The 8,954-nt window shown below is 33.9% G+C and overlaps 1 protein-coding gene across 1 annotated transcript in view; it reads left to right on the top strand.

Annotated features, from left to right (window-relative positions):
* Positions 1-2,217: 2,217 nt before the first annotated feature.
* The window catches only part of LOC140452764 (multiple C2 and transmembrane domain-containing protein-like), a 100,151-nt gene continuing 93,414 nt past the window's right edge, over positions 2,218-8,954 (top strand). The window contains exon 1 of the mRNA XM_072547090.1: positions 2,218-2,326. The gene's annotated coding sequence lies outside the window, so the exon portion shown is untranslated. The remainder of the gene's footprint in view (positions 2,327-8,954) is intronic.

Here is an 8,954-nt window from a genome sequence, read left to right as displayed (position 1 = left end):
ATCTTCTGCTGTTACATACCTTCGTGTGTGTTATGATACAGGAGTCATCAAAACTTATTTTCTTTTAGCAAGAACAAAGGTATCTCCTACCAGGGTACAAACTATTCCTCGTCTCGAACTCAATGCAGTAGTAATTCTTAGTAAATTATTATCTTATATACTGCAGACTCTCACTATACCGTTTAGTAGAATTTACGCATGATCAGATTCGACTGTTGTTCTTCATTGGATTAATTCACAGCCATATAAATGGAAAACCTTCGTCAGTAACAGAATTTCTTATATTCAAGACAGGATAGCTTCAAAACACTGGCGATATATTCCTTCTTCATTAAATAGTGCGGATCACGGATCCCGAGGACTTTTCCCTGAGGATTTCTTAAATACTCCTGCTTGGTGGGTGGGTCCGGAGTTTCTTCGCACTACTGAAGATAACTGGTCATTTTCCTTGACCAATTTTATCGAGCCTAACTTAGAATTGAAACAGAAAAGTTGTCTTTTGTCTTTTCCATCTGATGAATTTGTCGATAATCTCTGTAATCGATTTTCTTTCTGTTCAAAATTAAAACGTATCTTTTCCTATGTTCTTAGATTTGTTGGTAACCTAAAATCAACAAATCAACGAACAGTTGGAAGGCTTTCTATTCAGGAACAAAGTAACGCCACTTATCAACTAATTAGATTAGTGCAACAAAGATATTTGAAGGAGGAAATAGAACAGGTTAAGGGTAATTCTATAAAATTCAAATATTTGAAAAAATTAAATCCCTTCTTTGATTCACATGATCTCCTCAGAGTGGGAGGAAGACTTAGCCAGTCAGAATTAGCGTATGACAAGCGCTTTCCTCTTCTTTTACCTTCCAAAGGTAATTTTATCAAATTACTTATTTCGGAAATTCATATTGTTCATCTACATGCAGGCATTCAAGGTACACACTTCGCCTTGTCACAAAACTTTTGGATAATTTCATCCAAACGTGTTATTCGTAGTGTTCTTTCAAAATGTCTTTCCTGTTGGAGACTAAAACCTCAAAATTATCAGCCACCTATGGGGGCTCTTCCCGACCTACGGATATCCAATGCCAAACTATTTTCTTGCGTTGGCGTCGACTTTGGCGGTCCTTTTCTGATACGAGCCAATAAGCTTAAAAATGATAAACGACCGAAAGCCTATATTTGCCTATTTGTATGCTTTGCCACTAAGGCTTTGCACTTAGAATTGGTATCTGAACTTAGTACCGAGGCATTTTTAGCCTCATTTAGACGTTTTATAGCACGTCGAGGACGTTGCTCTGTTGTCTTTTCTAATTGCGGAACAAATTTTGTAGGAGCAAAATCCTATTTAGAAGACATTAAGTCACATTTTGATAAAAACGACGTCATTACATGGCATTTAAATCCTCCGGCAGCTTCCCATTTTGGTGGATTGTTTGAAGCGGGTATAAAAAGCGTAAAAACACATGTGTCTAGAGTCATAGGCGAACAGGTCTTAACCTATGAAGAATTCAATACATTACTCATACAAATAGAGGCTGTCTTAAATAGTCGCCCTTATGTCCTGTCAGTAATGATCCAAATGATTTTTCAGTGTTAACACCTGGTCATTTTCTTACACTAGAGCCTTTAAAGATAATTCCCGATCGGGATTACAGTGATGTTCATTTAAATAGACTAAGTCGTTGGCAATTGCTGCAACGATTACATGCAGACTTTTGGCAAAGATGGAGCAGAGAATATTTACATACTCTTCATCAACGCTCGAAGTGGCATAAAAATGAGGGTAACCCTAATATAGGTACACTCGTACTAATACGTAATGAGACCAAGCCTCCCTTACAATGGCAAATGGGTCGAATTAAAACTTTAATTTTCGGTCAAGATGATATTGCTCGCGTAGCTATCGTACAAACCGCGAAAGGTGAACCTTTGGTTAAGCTATGCCCTTTGCCTTATATTGACTAAAAATGCAAATATGCATTTTGGTGGGTGGGAATGTTAAGTCCCTCCACACATAGTCTTAGTTTTTATTAATAATTTTTATTATTTTATTTTTATATTTAATTCTTTAATTAACGTGTGGGTATGTCTTGTCAATCGTCAATTAATACGGACCTCTACAGTCCGCCCCCCCCCCTAAAAGTCTTAAGGGAGCAAAGCTACGGGACGACACACACTTCAATCTTAGAAATAGTCTTGTATAAATCGGCGCGATAAACACTCCAGTATTTTTTGTGTAACCTGACCACGTGACCTTTTGAGAAGATTCTGTTCCCGAGTCAACCCAGTGCACTGAGGAAGAAGAAGAAGTATTACATCAACATCACAGGTACCGTAATTTGATTGCATACACACACAGTATTTATGTTAATTGATAAATTTACATATAACTTATTTTCATATTAAAATTATGCCAGCACCTTTAAACAATTATGAGTGAGTGTTTCTCTTATAGAATTTAAAGCTCATTCAATGGGATCAAGCTACAATTAATTTGAATGAAAATTATGTTTACGAAGGTTAATAATAATAACACTATTATTACATTTAATTAGAAAAGAAATAAGTTTTATTGTTTTACATGTACCGGGTGGTCCAATAAGCCGATCGCTCGACTATAATATATCAGAAACTATTCATGTTATAACTTTAGGAGAAAAAATTCCTTAGTAAAAGTGGCCAAGAGAAATCGCTGGAAACTACTTTCAAGTTTCTGAGCTAACCGCTAGGGGGCGTAACCTGTGAAGAAAACTTTGAAAACCAGTTTTTTGGGAAATATGTCGAATTATACCAAGTGTTAAATAAGTAAACTAGAAAGAGACCTACATTCTACAAAACTGTTCAAGTACTTTTTTTTATTTTTTTAAATAAAGGGTGGGGGAGAGTGGGAAAGTATTTGTGGATAAATAGCTATAACTTTGGTTTGGATCAACCGATAACAAATTAGTTTCATTAGGAAGAGTGTGGGTGAATTAATTTACATCTACTATAAAATAGTTGCATTTAGTCTTAATTGTCATAGGTAGAGGGTACTTTCGAATAGGAAAAATTAAAATTTGTTTGATTTTACAAAATGTTTAATGGAAACACCTATTTATTGTAAATTATAATGGAACTGGATAAAATTCGTAACAAAATGGCGCCAACGCATGTTAAGAGCTTCTGTCGAACTCGAGATATGAATCAAAACGCATAAAAAAGTCAGTAGGTACTTTCAAATTTTTTTATAGCAGAAGAATCTTAATGTTGATACCTAATTTGACCATTATTATTTCATATGATTAAAAATAGTGTTTTCGAAACTAAGTAGGCTACGACAATACATTTGACTGGGAGTTCATATTGTTTATTTATTCACAGCAAACAATAGATTGTTAAGAAGTGTTATATTATAATTCGAATTGAAGATTGCACTTTTTTCAATAGATATTAATATTGGTAATATTAGTAATTAATTATCAGTACTAATAATTCGTGAGTATATTAAATGCAGAATTGTTTGATATGATTGGAGTTTATTTCGAATGTCACCAAAATGCCGCTATTGCCTCACGTATATATTCTGTAAGATATCCTGACAGGAGACATTATGGCAAAGAAGTATTTGAAAGAAAGGCAAGAAGATTAAGAGAAACTGGTAGTTTTCATCGACCTTGTTTTAAACGACGTAGTAGAGGTATGACGGAAGATAATTCAATCAATGTTCTTGCTTTAAATCAACAGAATCTACATATAAGTAGTCGGCAAATCTCTATAGAATTAAACATACCCAAAACTACTGTTCTAAGAATTTTAAAACATCACAAGTTAGTTTTTCATATTATAAATTGAACGTTTAGGTTAGAAACTTTTAATTTCCTTTAAACTTTAGATTCAACTGTTATTTTAATATTTCGATAAAAACGGCAACACAGCGCTTTTATTTATTTATCCGTTTCTTAAAAATACTTATGCACGATTTGTCTTGTGGATTGTGGCATTGTGGAATTGTGGATTTTTCAATATTTTTTGAGTTTTAGTAAATATAGTGGTTTCTTTTTCACCAATATTTGTTGTTCTGTTGTTTAGACTGCATTCTTATCATGTAGTTTTCCACCAAGCTTTACATGAGAGAGATTTTGATGTAAGGCTGGATTACTGCAATTAGATGTGAGGTTTTCTAGAAGAACAACCGCATATCATGTCAAAGATTTTGTGGATAGATTGTAGCGTTTTAAATTTGGTGGAATATTTTCGTTTTTCTGTTTGCAAATGAATTTTAAAACGATCAATATATTATGGCATTTTAAGTTGAGATTCTTAATATCAAGTTTTGGTATTCAGTTGTTTTTGTCGCTGAACAACGATTTGTTTTCATTCGAGTCCCCTAATATAATATTGCAAGTCAGGTATACGGTTTTTCTAAGACGTATTAACTGAGAATATTTTTTTGTCTTTGTTTACATTAATATTCCCCTATTCTCTGTATGTATTGTGAGGTAAAAAATTTCCAGTTAACCAATTTAAATGTAAATAATCAAGAAGTTTTTTTGTCGGTTCGTTGCTAAGAACGAGGTCAAAAAAGGGTAGATTGTTTGTTTTAAGTTTGTAGGTAAAAACTAGCTTTGAGGTGCGAGGGGGATTTATTTTGCGTTGAAATTTGTAAAATGTAAGGCATCGAGGAGTGAAGCAAGAGAAGTCAGAGTAGAAAGATGTTTGAGTAAATAAGAATCGCAAGTCGATTCAATTTCTTTGTGTTATTAAGACCGGTTAAGGTGATAATACTCGTTGCAATATGGCAGTTTAGAACAGAGTAATCACCATAAGATTTGTGAACCGGCACTGAAGAAATTTTGTAAAATGTTTATATAGGATGTCCCCGTCGTCAGCTTGCTTCCTCCACAGAAGGTATTTCTTCTTGTCTTTTTTTGCCCATTTTTCCAGGAGATTTATGCAAGTAACCCCTTGTTTTCATATTTTGGTAGTTACCCCAATCTCAACCCCCTTGCCATTCACTTATCTACGACCCCAGCTCTCTAACAACCCCCTGAGTGCCGTTCGCACAAGTAACGATTGTTTTGCTTGCCTTATCTTCGCCCCCATAGTTTCTGTCCCCTATTTCTACCCCATGTTCTTACCCTGAGTTAGGCAAAATATTTATTCGTTACAAGACGAGGCTGCGTTTATTAGTGCGGGTGGGGTTAATCTGCATAATATGCGTTATTGGGCTGAAGAAAATCCGCACTGGATACATGAGGTGCAGGTTCAAGGTAGATGAAGTCTTAATGTTTGGTGTGGTATAGTTGATGGAAAGATCGTAGGTCCATATTTCTTTGATAGAACTTTAAATGGAGAAACATATTTGGATTTTCTGGAAAATCAGTTGCCTGTTTTATTGGAAGATATTTCACGCAATAAATAGTATATCAACAGCTGAGATTGAAGAAGCTCTTATGTCTACGCGCGAAGGATTACATCTTTGTGTGGACAACGATGAAAAACAATTTGAACATTTAATTGTACATTAAGTTTTAATGATCGATATATTTGTATGACCTCTCACATATTTAATTTTAAGTTATAATAAAGGGTGAGTCAATACTATACTTATTTATGTTTATGCGTTTTTAGTCATGTCTCGAGTTCGACAAAAGCTATCAACATGCGGTTTGCGACATTTTGTTACGAATTTAAGCCAGTTCCATTGTAATTTACAATAAATGAGTGTTTCCATTTAACATTTTAAATAAAAACAAATTTTATTTTTTTCTATTTGAAAGTACCCTCTATCTAGGACAGTTCCATTGTAATTTACAATAAATAGGTGTTTCCATTAAATATTTTAAATAAAAACAAATTTTAATTTTTTCTATTTGAAAGTACCCTCTATCTAGGACAGTTCCATTGTAATTTACAATAAATAGGTGTTTCCATTAAATATTTTAAATAAAAACAAATTTTAATTTTTTCTATTTGAAAGTACCCTCTATGGAGTCTTATCAGAACAGCCAACGAGTAAAGACGTTAAATTCTAATTATTCGTTTACCTGTTTTTGCAAAGTTAAAAACGCGTTTTGTGAAAGTGTTTTATTTTAATGATAAACATTGGTAAGGTACCTTTATTTTAAATAATATCGAAAACTATATAAATAGGCCAGTATTTTATGGCTCCAAATAATTAATATTTTGGCAAACAAAATATTAATTTTTACATCATGGCATCATCATCTACGTCAACTCAGCCTAGTTCTGTACCAGACCAACAACCTGTGCAACCTAAAAGTTACTCTTCCGTTACCAGACAACCAGCTACTAGTGTTTTTCCGTCAAGAAATCAAGCAATCGTATTCGATGCAATAGACAACACTAAAATTGAAGATTACCTTCACAGTTTAAGCCTAATAGTTCGACCAATCAACATTATTTTCTGTTCAAGGCTATCCAACAACAGAATATGCATTTACTTAGCAAATGAAAAATTGGTCGATGATTTTATTACCAACCACGGAAAAATCAACATTAATCAACAGTTCTTGCAAGCACGTCGACTAATCACCCCCAGCCAACGACTAGTACTTTCTAACGTATGTCCGTCCATTCCACACTTAATCTTGGAATCTGAATTGCAAGCACTTGGTATCAAGTTTTTGTCACCCCTATCTTTTCTACGGATAGGGACTTCAAGTCCTGAATTCCAGCATATATTAAGCTTCAGGCGGCAAACCTACATATCCCCTTTAACCAACCATACCTTACCCGATTCTTTTGTTATTACTTATGAGGAAACATCATATAGAATATACTTATCTCTAGATAACCAGACTTGCCAAATATGCAAAAACACCAAGCACTTAGCAAAAGACTGTCCAGCAAAGGTATCTGTATCAGGCGACACAACTTTTATACCTCACAATATAGAAGTCGGTCAGAACCCTATTGATAATAGTAACAATCAGGTGACTAAAGAAGTAACTAGTACCATCCAACAAAATCAAACCCAACTGAAGAAACAAACTGTGCAACATAAAACACCAAGTACAAAACTCCTAACTAATCAAATAGAAACAGATTCAGTACCACAAAACGCACAGTTTCTGAGCGCTCTACACCGTCCCCAACTCCTTCATCAGAACACCTCTTTGAATTACCAAAAACAAAGAGAAAAAGACTAAATTAAACCAAGAAAAGAAACCAACAAAGACGCTAGAGGAAATGCTAAAACCAACAGAAGAATTATTTAACGACCAAAATTCCAATTATCCCTTAAACTATGAACAACTAATAGATGTCTTCGAAAACTGTACAGGATCTTTGGACCCACTAAGTATCGCAAAAATATATACCAATGAAATTTCTGAAGTCACAGATCTACTGACAAAAATTTACTCTAAACTAAATGACAGAAAAATTAAAAGTAGATGCACCCAAATTAGAAATAAAATTCTTCGACAAATTGATCCAAACTTCCATATCGAGGCAGACAGCGATACGCCTGTAGACACATACTAACATAATAATAGTATTTAACAGTTTAATTCAATGGAATCTAAATGGGTATTACACCCATTTAGAAATGTTGCAAATATTAATCTCAAAATACAGACCAATGATTCTATGTTTACAAGAAACTAATTTTAAAAGCAACACTGCACATAAACTAAAAAACTTGTTTAGTTAAAATTGTTTCTTTAAAAATCGACAACATGCTAAAATAGCCAGCGGAGGAGTAGCGATATACATAAAGCACGACATTGATAGTATAGAAATACCATTAAAAACAAACCTCAAGGCAATTGCAGTCAGAATCAAAGACGTAACTACCTTTTCCGTATGCAACATATACATTCCCCCCAACCAAGAACTTAACCATAACGAAATATCGGACCTCTTAGATCAAATATCTATTCCACGACTAATTGTCGGAGACTGCAACGCACATAACCCTTTATGGGGTGTAAAATAATTAACGAGTCTCGGTAGAAAACTAGAATCCCTTCTGGAAAAATTTAACCTAAATCTACTTAATGATGGACAAGACACCCGTTTCGACATTAGATCGGGTGAAGGTTCTGCTATTGACTTGTCTATATGCGAACCATCAATAACTCATATGCTTTCATGGGATGTATTACTGGAGCCATCCGATAGTGATCACTACCCTATTATAATCCATAACGAAGAATCATCTACAGCTATACCTGAAGTAAAATGGAACTTGAAAAATGCTGACTGGAAGAAATTTCAAAACCACATCCAACACAACTTGCATGTCATAAACCAAAACAGTAATGTGAATGAAGAAGTAGATTTTATTACAAAACTGATAATAGATTCAGCAGATAAAAATATTGGAAAAATTAACTTCGCCAGTAAATTCCATCCAGTTCCTTGGTGGAAACAAGACTGCAAACAAGCAATTAACAATCCAAAAAAGCGTTTAATAAATTCAAACGACAGAAAAATGAACAAAACTCTTTAGAATTCAAACGACTACGAGCTATAGCCAGATATACTATCAAAAAAGCAAAGCGCGAATCTTGGATAACATACGTTTCAACAATTGACAGTTCTACTCCAATGACAACTGTATGGAAAAAAGTAAAAAGAATATCTGGTACAAAATCATACAAGTCGATAAATCTGTTAGAGCAAAATAATGTAATATATAAATCTCAAAAAGAAATATCAAATATACTGGCATTAGGTTATGAAAAGAACTCAAGCGATGTTCACTTCACACGAAACTCACCTACCCATCTAAAGAATACTTACTCAGCATATTCAACCTAATTTTTTCGAAAAATGTATTTCCAGAATCCTGGAGAAATTCAATAATAATTCCTATTCCTAAACAAAGTAAATCAAAATCAGATGCCGAAACATATAGGCCAATATCTCTTACTTGTAGTATGTGCAAAATGCTAGAGAAAATAATAAATAACAGACTCATATGGTATCTGGAATCAAAGAAATTAATT

Source organism: Diabrotica undecimpunctata, chromosome 11 (genome assembly GCF_040954645.1).
Source record: "Diabrotica undecimpunctata isolate CICGRU chromosome 11, icDiaUnde3, whole genome shotgun sequence".
Classification (NCBI taxonomy): Eukaryota; Metazoa; Arthropoda; class Insecta; order Coleoptera; family Chrysomelidae; genus Diabrotica; species Diabrotica undecimpunctata.
The sequence above is the reverse complement of the archived record's forward strand: the minus strand, read 5'-3'. Positions and strand labels throughout refer to the sequence as shown.